Source organism: Aphelocoma coerulescens, chromosome 8, assembly GCF_041296385.1.
Source record: "Aphelocoma coerulescens isolate FSJ_1873_10779 chromosome 8, UR_Acoe_1.0, whole genome shotgun sequence".
Taxonomy (NCBI): Eukaryota; Metazoa; Chordata; class Aves; order Passeriformes; family Corvidae; genus Aphelocoma; species Aphelocoma coerulescens.
This window is the reverse complement of record NC_091022.1, coordinates 31,693,555-31,702,316: the sequence shown is the minus strand read 5'-3', so window position 1 is coordinate 31,702,316 and position 8,762 is coordinate 31,693,555.

The window sequence follows — 8,762 nt, the reverse complement described above, 5'->3', positions numbered from 1 at the left end:
ATCCTTTTATTTAGAATATCTTGAGACAAACATTTGACAGAGTTTTCTTTCACTTCCCCATGTGCCAATGCTGTTAAGCAAACCAGGAAAAAAAATCCCCTCCAAAGCTGCACTAGTGCATATTTATTTATTTATTTTTGAAGGGTTTTTTTCCCCTCTCGTAATACCTAAACTAAATCTTCCTTGAGTTTAATCCTCTTACTTTTTCATAGACTTGAGGAAGACAGAAGACAGGTAATTCCTCCTTTCAGAGTTCTTTGACGTGTGCTACGTCGTCGTTTCATACTGCTCATCCTTTGTGTAAACATAAATTCCAGTTCTTCCTGTCTCTCTTCATAGATCAGCTTTCCTGGAGACCTCCTAAGGCTGATCTGGCTCTGCACAACTCCCTGACAGGAGGGGGGAACCAGGTGGGAGTCAGGGACCAGGGACAGGAGGAGAGGGAACAGCCCCAATCTGGGCCAGGGGAGGCTCAGGGTGGACAGCAGCAGGAATTTCTGCATGGAAAGGGTGCTCAGGCATTGGCAGGGGCTGCCCAGGGAGGTTTGGAGTGCCCATCCCTGGAGCTGTCCAAGTCGGTGCTCTGGGCTAGGAACAAGGTGGGCATCAGGCACAGGCTGGGCTCAATCCTGAAGGGTTTTTCCAACCTCAGTGATTCCATGATTCTATTGCTCTACAACTGGGTTTATTGACATCTTCTTGCTCAAATATTTTCATCCCTGTTGTTTCCCTTCATGTCTGAATGAACCTCACCAAGTTTCTATTTTGCCAGTGCCGTTACCATTTTGACTCCAGGATTTCCAGTGTCTCTGTGCTTTATTCACTTGGATATGGACATCCAGGACCCACGATGTTCTCCAGCCTCAGCACAGCATCCTCTCCGCTAAGGGCCTCCCCGTTTGTGGAATTAGAACAACTTTTGAAGAGTCTTTTATTGTAACTACAAACAAGGAAATGTTTTTTCTCTCAGCCTCCACACTTCACCTCAGATTTTTTCCCTCAAAGCATTATAAAAATAACAAGGGTCCAGAAGTCTTTCAACAAGTTTCATGTTGAAGAACAACAAAATACCATAAAATACCAAGCCCCAAGTGGTTTTGCAAAGCACATGAGAAGATTTCAGTGACCTATGTGCATGTTTTGAATCTAAGTGTGAGCAAGAAACACAGAACAAAACTTTAGCCTTGAGGGTTTATTTATTTTTAGGATGTGACATTAAAGCAATTCCTTCCACCAATTATGCTGAATGCAGACACAGAGCCTCTGTGTGGCAGAGAATAATAATTCCCTGTTCTCTTACAAATAAAAATTCCTAATCCTGTCCTCAGCTTTCCAGTCTCCAATAGTCTCCTGCCCAGTTCTACATCCATACAGATGATCTAAGGAGGATCAGAGAATGCCAGGCTGGTTTGGGTTGGGAGGGACCTCAAAGCCCACCCGGTGCCACCCCTGCCATGGCAGGGACACCTCCCACTGTCCCAGGCTGCTCCAAGCCCCAATGTCCAGCCTGGCCTTGGGCACTGCCAGGGATCCAGGGGCAGCCCCAGCTGCTCTGGGCACCCTGTGCTAGGGCCTGCCCACCCTCCCAGCCAGGAATTCCTTCCCAATATCCAATCCACACCTACTTTCTTTCCACGTGAAGCCATTCCCTGTTTTCCTGTCTCTCCAGGCCATTGTCCAAACTATTCACCTTTTAGGCAAAGAACATGAGGAGTTTACACCACAGCAAGCACAGGGCAGTTTCCAAAATGAAAAATATGAGCACAGAAACCATAAAACCCTGACATTCACGAGATATGACTCTTCATTTATGCAAATGTGTAACTACTTTCTAATCAAAGCACCATTTGAGAGGCAGAACTGACATCCTGGGGAGCAGCCCCAACGCCAGGCCAGGAGGGGCACAGAGCCACAGCAGCCACTCATGGAGAGGGAAGAAGGAAAAAAGGGAGGAAAACCAAGTGGCACTAAACACCCTTGGCTTCCCAAAGGAAGTTCAGCTGAACCAGTGGAATGGGAAGGATGAATAGACAGTATTTCATAACATATTCTTTATTTTTTGAATAGTTATCTCTGTGAGGAATAAGCTTTTGAGGGAGGCAGAAAGGAATGATCTACAGCAAACTCCCCAGAAGGAATTTTCAGCCCTTTTTAAGCCTTCATATGGCTGCATGAGAGGTCCCAGGTAATTAGTGCTGTCACCATTAGTGCAGCTTATTTCCCAAGTGCCACAGTGTCATTTGGCAAGAAGATGATCCTGAGTGCATTCAAGGGGGAAATTGCAGCAAAAAAAAACAAGTTTGGCAAAAAAAGTGGTCCTTGAAGCAGCAGGCTGTGCAGTTTAACTTTCATTTTGACAGGCTGGATGGGTTTGATATGTCTATTTAATGGGCTTTTAAATAAAACCACTGTTACTATAGTAACATTTACATCAGAGGTTGTGCTCATGCTGCCTCTGAGGTACAGAAAACCAATCTGCTCTGCTCACCTTTGTACTTCACTCCAGTATTTTACATGACAAACCTGTTTTCTAATAAATAATTTCCTTTTTCTGAGTATTTTCCTCCTCAGCTTGTAAATGAGAATATATTTGATCTGCTTGGCTTTGCAATGACTAAGCCCTGTGTGTGGGAACAGGACTTGTGGTGCCAGGGGGAACAAGAATGTGCATAAAAAGGAAACTGCAGCGTGGGGAAATCCATCCTGGATCCCTGGAAGTGTTCCAGGCCAGGCTGAACTCTTGGAGCAACCTGGGATAGTGGAAAGTGTCCCTGCTGTGGGAATGAGATGGGCTTTAAGGTCCTATCCAAGCCAAACCATTCCAGGACTCTACAATTCCATGAAATAAGACAAATTTTGCTTTTTTAGTTCTCCATGAGGTTTTCCTGGTCCAACTCTCCTTTTGTTCTACAGAACCAGAATGTTTACACAGCAAAACGTGATCCTCTTTGGATGAGGAAATGAAACCACCCAGGCTCCTCAATTCCACTCAAAAGACCTGTTAGTCGTGCATGTCTTTAACAGGAATTAGCAGCTGGGAAATAAAGAGGACAACAGGAAGAGTAAAGGAAACTTAGAGCCATCAGACACCTCTCCAATGGCTTGACTTGATTTTCCTTCTATTTTCCTTCCTGATGCGCATCATTTAAAATCAGATTTTAGTGAAGACCTCCCTGGATGGGCCTGTGGCACAACCCAAACACTGCTGTTCACATAAAGCCACTCTTTGCTGATGTCCTAACCATGAAAACACCAGGATTGACTTTAGATTCCAAAGCATTGTTTGGTCTGTTATCCCCACAGCCCCTGCCAGGGTGACAGCACCACTCAGCTCCATCTCAGGGAGGAGACAGTAAACACCACGACTTTTTCCCTTAGGGGGTGGTGCTGGGAATCTATTTCCAGCAGCACTTTAGAAAACCTGGCACCAATCTGGGTTTCTCAAGTGGGATCTCACGCAGAGGCCAGGAATTCACAGCGCAGAGCCGGCAGAGAGAGAAATGCTGCAGAAAATGAGAAGGTATTTTGAATAAATGCCTTCAATTAAAAAAAAAAATTAAAATTCTAGGCCTTTTATCAATTTAGATGTTTCTAAATCTGTCAAAAATTCAGCTTGTGGTATTCACAGACTCGGAAAAAATATCAAGTGAGTGGTTTAATCCAAATTGAGGCCACTTTTGTGTTTTTGGCTATGGTGAGAGGATTTTACTTAAATGTTTATATCTCAGTGATGAGTTTCATCCAACATGAAATAGAAACCCCATCTACTCATGCCCACAATAAATGAAAATCATGAAATGGTTGGAAGGGGCCTTAAGGATTTTTTTTAAATGCCACCATTTTTTCATTAGAGCAGGGGAAGTTAGGAAATGGGCACAAGGATCCTTACCCACCTTGTCCCACCATCCCAAAAGGGAGAAAAAATTCCTAAATAAAAGACATCATCACACATCTTTCATGGCTCTTTTCAGCTGCATTATTCTCAAAAATCAAATTATTTTACCTTAACATCAAGGAAGTCCTGGAATAGTGTTAAGCTTTTAACTACTACTAAGCACAGGTTTGGGCACTAATTTTAGGGTAAATCCCTGGAAGATTTGGGTTTCAGTGTCCAAAATGTGGCAGCATTTCATCCCTGTTAAGTTGGAGTGTGGAGTGGCTGGATGCATCTGCTGAGGTGTTGATTTTCTGCTTATTTCCTAGATAATAATGGGTGAGAAGGAATTGCATGAGGGGAAAAAAATACAGGGATATAGAGTGTGTGGTGGAAAAAATGGGCTTGGAAGGGAAGATATGGGAAGAGGCAACAAGAAGCAGATGGATCCTTCTGGGGTGGGAAGGATGTGTCCAGGTAGTGCTGGCACAGAGGAAGTGTGGCTGAAGGAATGATCCTGGAATTCTGATAGGAGGGAAAGGGTCAAGGACACAGAGTCCCAATAAAAGGGGGGATGAAGTCCCTGTGAAGGGGACTGGCAGGGCTGATCTGCCCTCAGATTTATGGGAGCACTTGGATTGCTGGATTTTGAAATTGTTCTCTTCACTTGGCAGGAAAATGGGAGCAGCACTGCCTGGGACAGCCATTCCCAGCTTTTGGTGCCTCTGGGCCAGGCTGGGAGCATGTGGCACATGGAGAGGGGTGATCTGCGTGCTTGTGCCTTTCCCACAGGAATTCCACACGGGAATGTCCCCTCAGACAGCACCACCACCCCCTGCCAAGTGCTCCTGCAGGAGCAGGGAGAGGCCAAGGCACTGCTGGGGCTGCAGGAGACGGGAACGAGCAGGGAACGAGCAGGGAACGAGCAGGGAACGAGCACCTCCCCAAAGAGCAGAAGCTGGATCCCAAGGGAATCAGGCAGGAATCCCAGCCCTTCCACACACCCAGACTCCGTGCTGGTTGCACACAGAGCTGCTCGTAGCACAGCAGGCGAGAGCAGAACATTCACACACACAACACGCTCCAGTCTCCACTCACATCCCAGGCCCTGCACCATTTCTAATGTCATTTTTGGACTTTTAGAGATGCTCCGTGTCTCCAAACATCAAGGCTCTCCCTTACTGATCAGGTATTTGAGGCAAAAGGTCTCCACTTGAAGGCTGTCAAACACAAATCTAATTTGATTATTCAGTTTTCCCCTCAGAAAGGTCACATTTAATGCAGAGTTATTCCATCCTGGATCTGGCTGCAGGATATCTGAGCAGCCCTGAATCATCCCAGTTAAACATCAGCTCTTTCCCTCCACATCACCACTCCTTTCTTTGTACGTGGGTTAATAAGAGATAAAACTGACTATTAAACTTGATTAATAACACTAATTTCAAAAGGTTTCACTTCAGGTGTCAGGAGTTCTGAGGTTTAAATGGGACCAAATCAGCCTAAATTCTGCTGCCACAACAGTCTCCAAATACAAATACAGCCATAAGGAATGAGCTATTAATGCCATTTAAAAGTTAGCTGCTATTAATTTAATGAGATTACTAAAAGTGCTACAGGAAATCAGGTATTGAGTGACCTTCAAAATGAGTTTACCTCATTACCTGCCCATTACAGAGCAGAAAATACAATTATTTCAGGAACTTGGAGCACCTCACGCAAAACTGAAGAGTTGTGGGCAATAAAAACACTGAAGTGTCAGACAAACAGGTGGAAGAAAATGGGTTTTACCCTTAGACTTACTTACACTTCTGCAAAGAATCCAAGAGTTTGGGATCTATTTGGAAATGATCCCCCAAAAGTGACTTTATTTCTGTTATAATTATTCCCATGGCTAAAGGGAAAGGGAGCAGTGCTGTCATTCACTGTTGACTTCCATCACTTGGCAGAAGCATCACTGCATAAACAAGAAGATGAGACTGAAATTAAGTTAATTGGGCCATTTTTCACACCAAATCAAAGGTCCACATCTTAAAAATACCTCACAGCCCACAAAGTTTGAGAACCATTTGGGAACAAACACGTGTCTTTTCAAAAATTAGTAACAGTGATTAGGGGGCTATATTTAATAAAAATTGTTCTAACATTAAAACCCATCCACAAATGCCAAAATAAAGCTAAGGGAAGAGTTTAACTTTTAAAACTATTTTAAAAATGATTAACAGAGCCTTAAAGTTTTGGCATAAGGAAGCCACTGTGATAGGATTATATAGAATTGACTGATTAATTGATTGCTTTGATTAATCAATGATTAATCTACCACCATCATTTAGTTAAATTCAACTCACTGACTTGCAAGAGCAAAGATATTCTGGTTTTTTTTTGGTCTTTCCAGTGATTTGCTGCAGGAAAGGAGATTTTTCTTTTTAATGTAGCCACTGTAATTTTATTTTCACTCAGATGTTTTGTTCCCTGTCCACATCTGAGGGGATCATAAGGAGAATTCACTGAAACCACCAGGATTTCTGTTGATTTTTAGGGGCTTTGAGGTTAAGCTTTTAAGGGAGGTTAAATGGTGAATTTTGAACACTTTGCCTGCACAAGAGGAAATCAGGGATATAATCCAAAGGCTCCTGCTGGGCCAGTTGCACTGGGAGTTAATGAGATGCATCCTGGAATGGTGGGCACTGGCCTTATCCAGAAATGCTGGATTTGTACCCTGGATTAATACAGGGTGCTCCAAAAGCACATTCCTCAGGAGCACGTGCCAATGTCCCTGAAAATCAGGACTCATTTTCCAGGCTGCCCATACATCTGTCGTGCTTAAGTCTTTCCACATCAAAAAAGAGGCTCTGGATAATCCTCCCTAGGATTTCTGGGGAATGAATTTGTCCTTCCCCCCAAGCCCTCTGGTTCATTCACACATTGACAGAGAAGGGAGAAGAGTTTGTATCCAGCACCTCAACAGGAGCTGTTGTGCAGCTCCCAAATTCCAGGCCAAGCATCCCCCTTGGATGACACAACACATTTGAAAAGTTTGGCAGTGCTGCACCTCAAATTTATGATTAAACCAGGTAAATAAGTGCTTTTTTAATATTTATGTTACTATAGGTTGTGGCTGCCCAATCCCTGGAAGTGTCCAAGGCCAGGCTGGATGGGGCTTGGAGAAACCTGGGATAGTGGAAGGTCCCTGCCCATGGCAGGGGTGGAATGGGATGGATTTTAAGCTCTCTTCCAGCCCAAACCTGGGATTCTATGATACAACAAATCCTGGTTTTACCAGCAAACACACCAAAAGGCAAATGAGGGCAAGACAATGGAGACAAGAGCACCCAAAAGGAGGAACTTGAATTGCCCAAACTCTCTCTGGTTGAGGAAATGCTCATCGCAGAAGGGCTTCTAGTCAGTCCTTACAGAAGAGGATCGGGTAGTTTCACTTCTCACCAGTTTTAAGTAATTAGAACCTGGGAGTCAGAGTCCTCAGCTCCCAGCCAGAACTAATGAGCATTTTATGACAGAGTCCTCCCTAAGTTGCCCCTTGCCTGCCCCCTTTCCAGCTCATTACCCCTGTCCATAAATCAGTGTTTGTGAGGTGTTCTGGATGCAGGATTTGCTTTGACTCGGCTCCTCCTGACACCTGGAGCTGCCAACAGCTCAGCCCATCAGGGCAGGGAGGCTGGGATGACTGACCAGGGGAATTTAAAACCTCCAGAGGACCTGGGAAGTGCCAGCCAGCTCTCTGTTTTTAATGGAAGTAGCTCCAGGCACAGTGGAGCAGGGAGGGCTCCGAGGGCAATCCCAAGAATTCGGGTGAGGGCTGGAGTCAGGGCAGAGCTCTGGAGCTGGGACCTTCTGTGCTTCCCTGGCAGGGCTAAAAGGACCAAAGGGGATGAGGAGAACAAACCAATGCTGGGGAGCAACCCCTGTAACACAGGAGATGGACAGAGGTACCTGTGAGGTGTCCAAAGGGAGGTGAATAATCCCAATCCTAACCGAGGATATTGGCTGAATCCTAATTAACTTCACACATTCCTCACTTCTGAGACTCCCAGACAAAGGCTGGGCATTTTGAAATTGTTTCTAATGACTGGCTGGCTATTAAGAGATCCATGAAAACTGATTTATTTTCTGCTGTAGATTGTAATTAAACAGCAAAATATTTGTTAAGAGTGCAGTCTTTAAAGGATTGGGAAGGAAAGACAGCATGCTCTGGACTGGCTAAGTTGTATTAGTTTGTATAACCCGATTTAAAAGATAAAATTTATTTCTGTATGCAGAAGAAATGTTCTGCATTTCTTAATCTGTTAAAATTAAATAGAGCACAGTTTTCTTTTGAGATTTTTTATATGGGAAATGGTTTTATCATCCTGGAGTTGATTAAAACATCTGAACACTGCCCTGCAATCATTTATTTGGTGATAAAAACCTGGCCACACAGGGTGACACTAAACTGTGTTCCTAGAAACAAGGACAAGCTGGTAAATCCTCTCCCTGTGTTTAAAACAGGGATTTGTGGATCCAACACCCCATTCCTGTGAGGCACAGCCAGAAGTCCCTGACTCAGATAAGAGACAGTGACTCCCACTCAGATTAAAGGGGTCACCACCCAACTGGATTAGGCTTTCATCCATCCTTGATCCCAAATTCCCACCAGCTTCCTAAGGGAGAACTTGATCAGCAGCCAGAAAGCGACAACTATAGCAGCTTTTGTTTCTGGGTGGTGTAAAGGGGTTTTTTTTCCCCTTTACAGATGGAAAACTGGGAACAAAGGCTCCTGTTATACTGGGAAATACCAGAGCAGCAAAATCACAACCCCAGACCAAGCAGTCTCAACAAAGGGTAAGCAAAACATACAAATGTCACCCTCAATCCTCTTACTCCCAGTATTGCT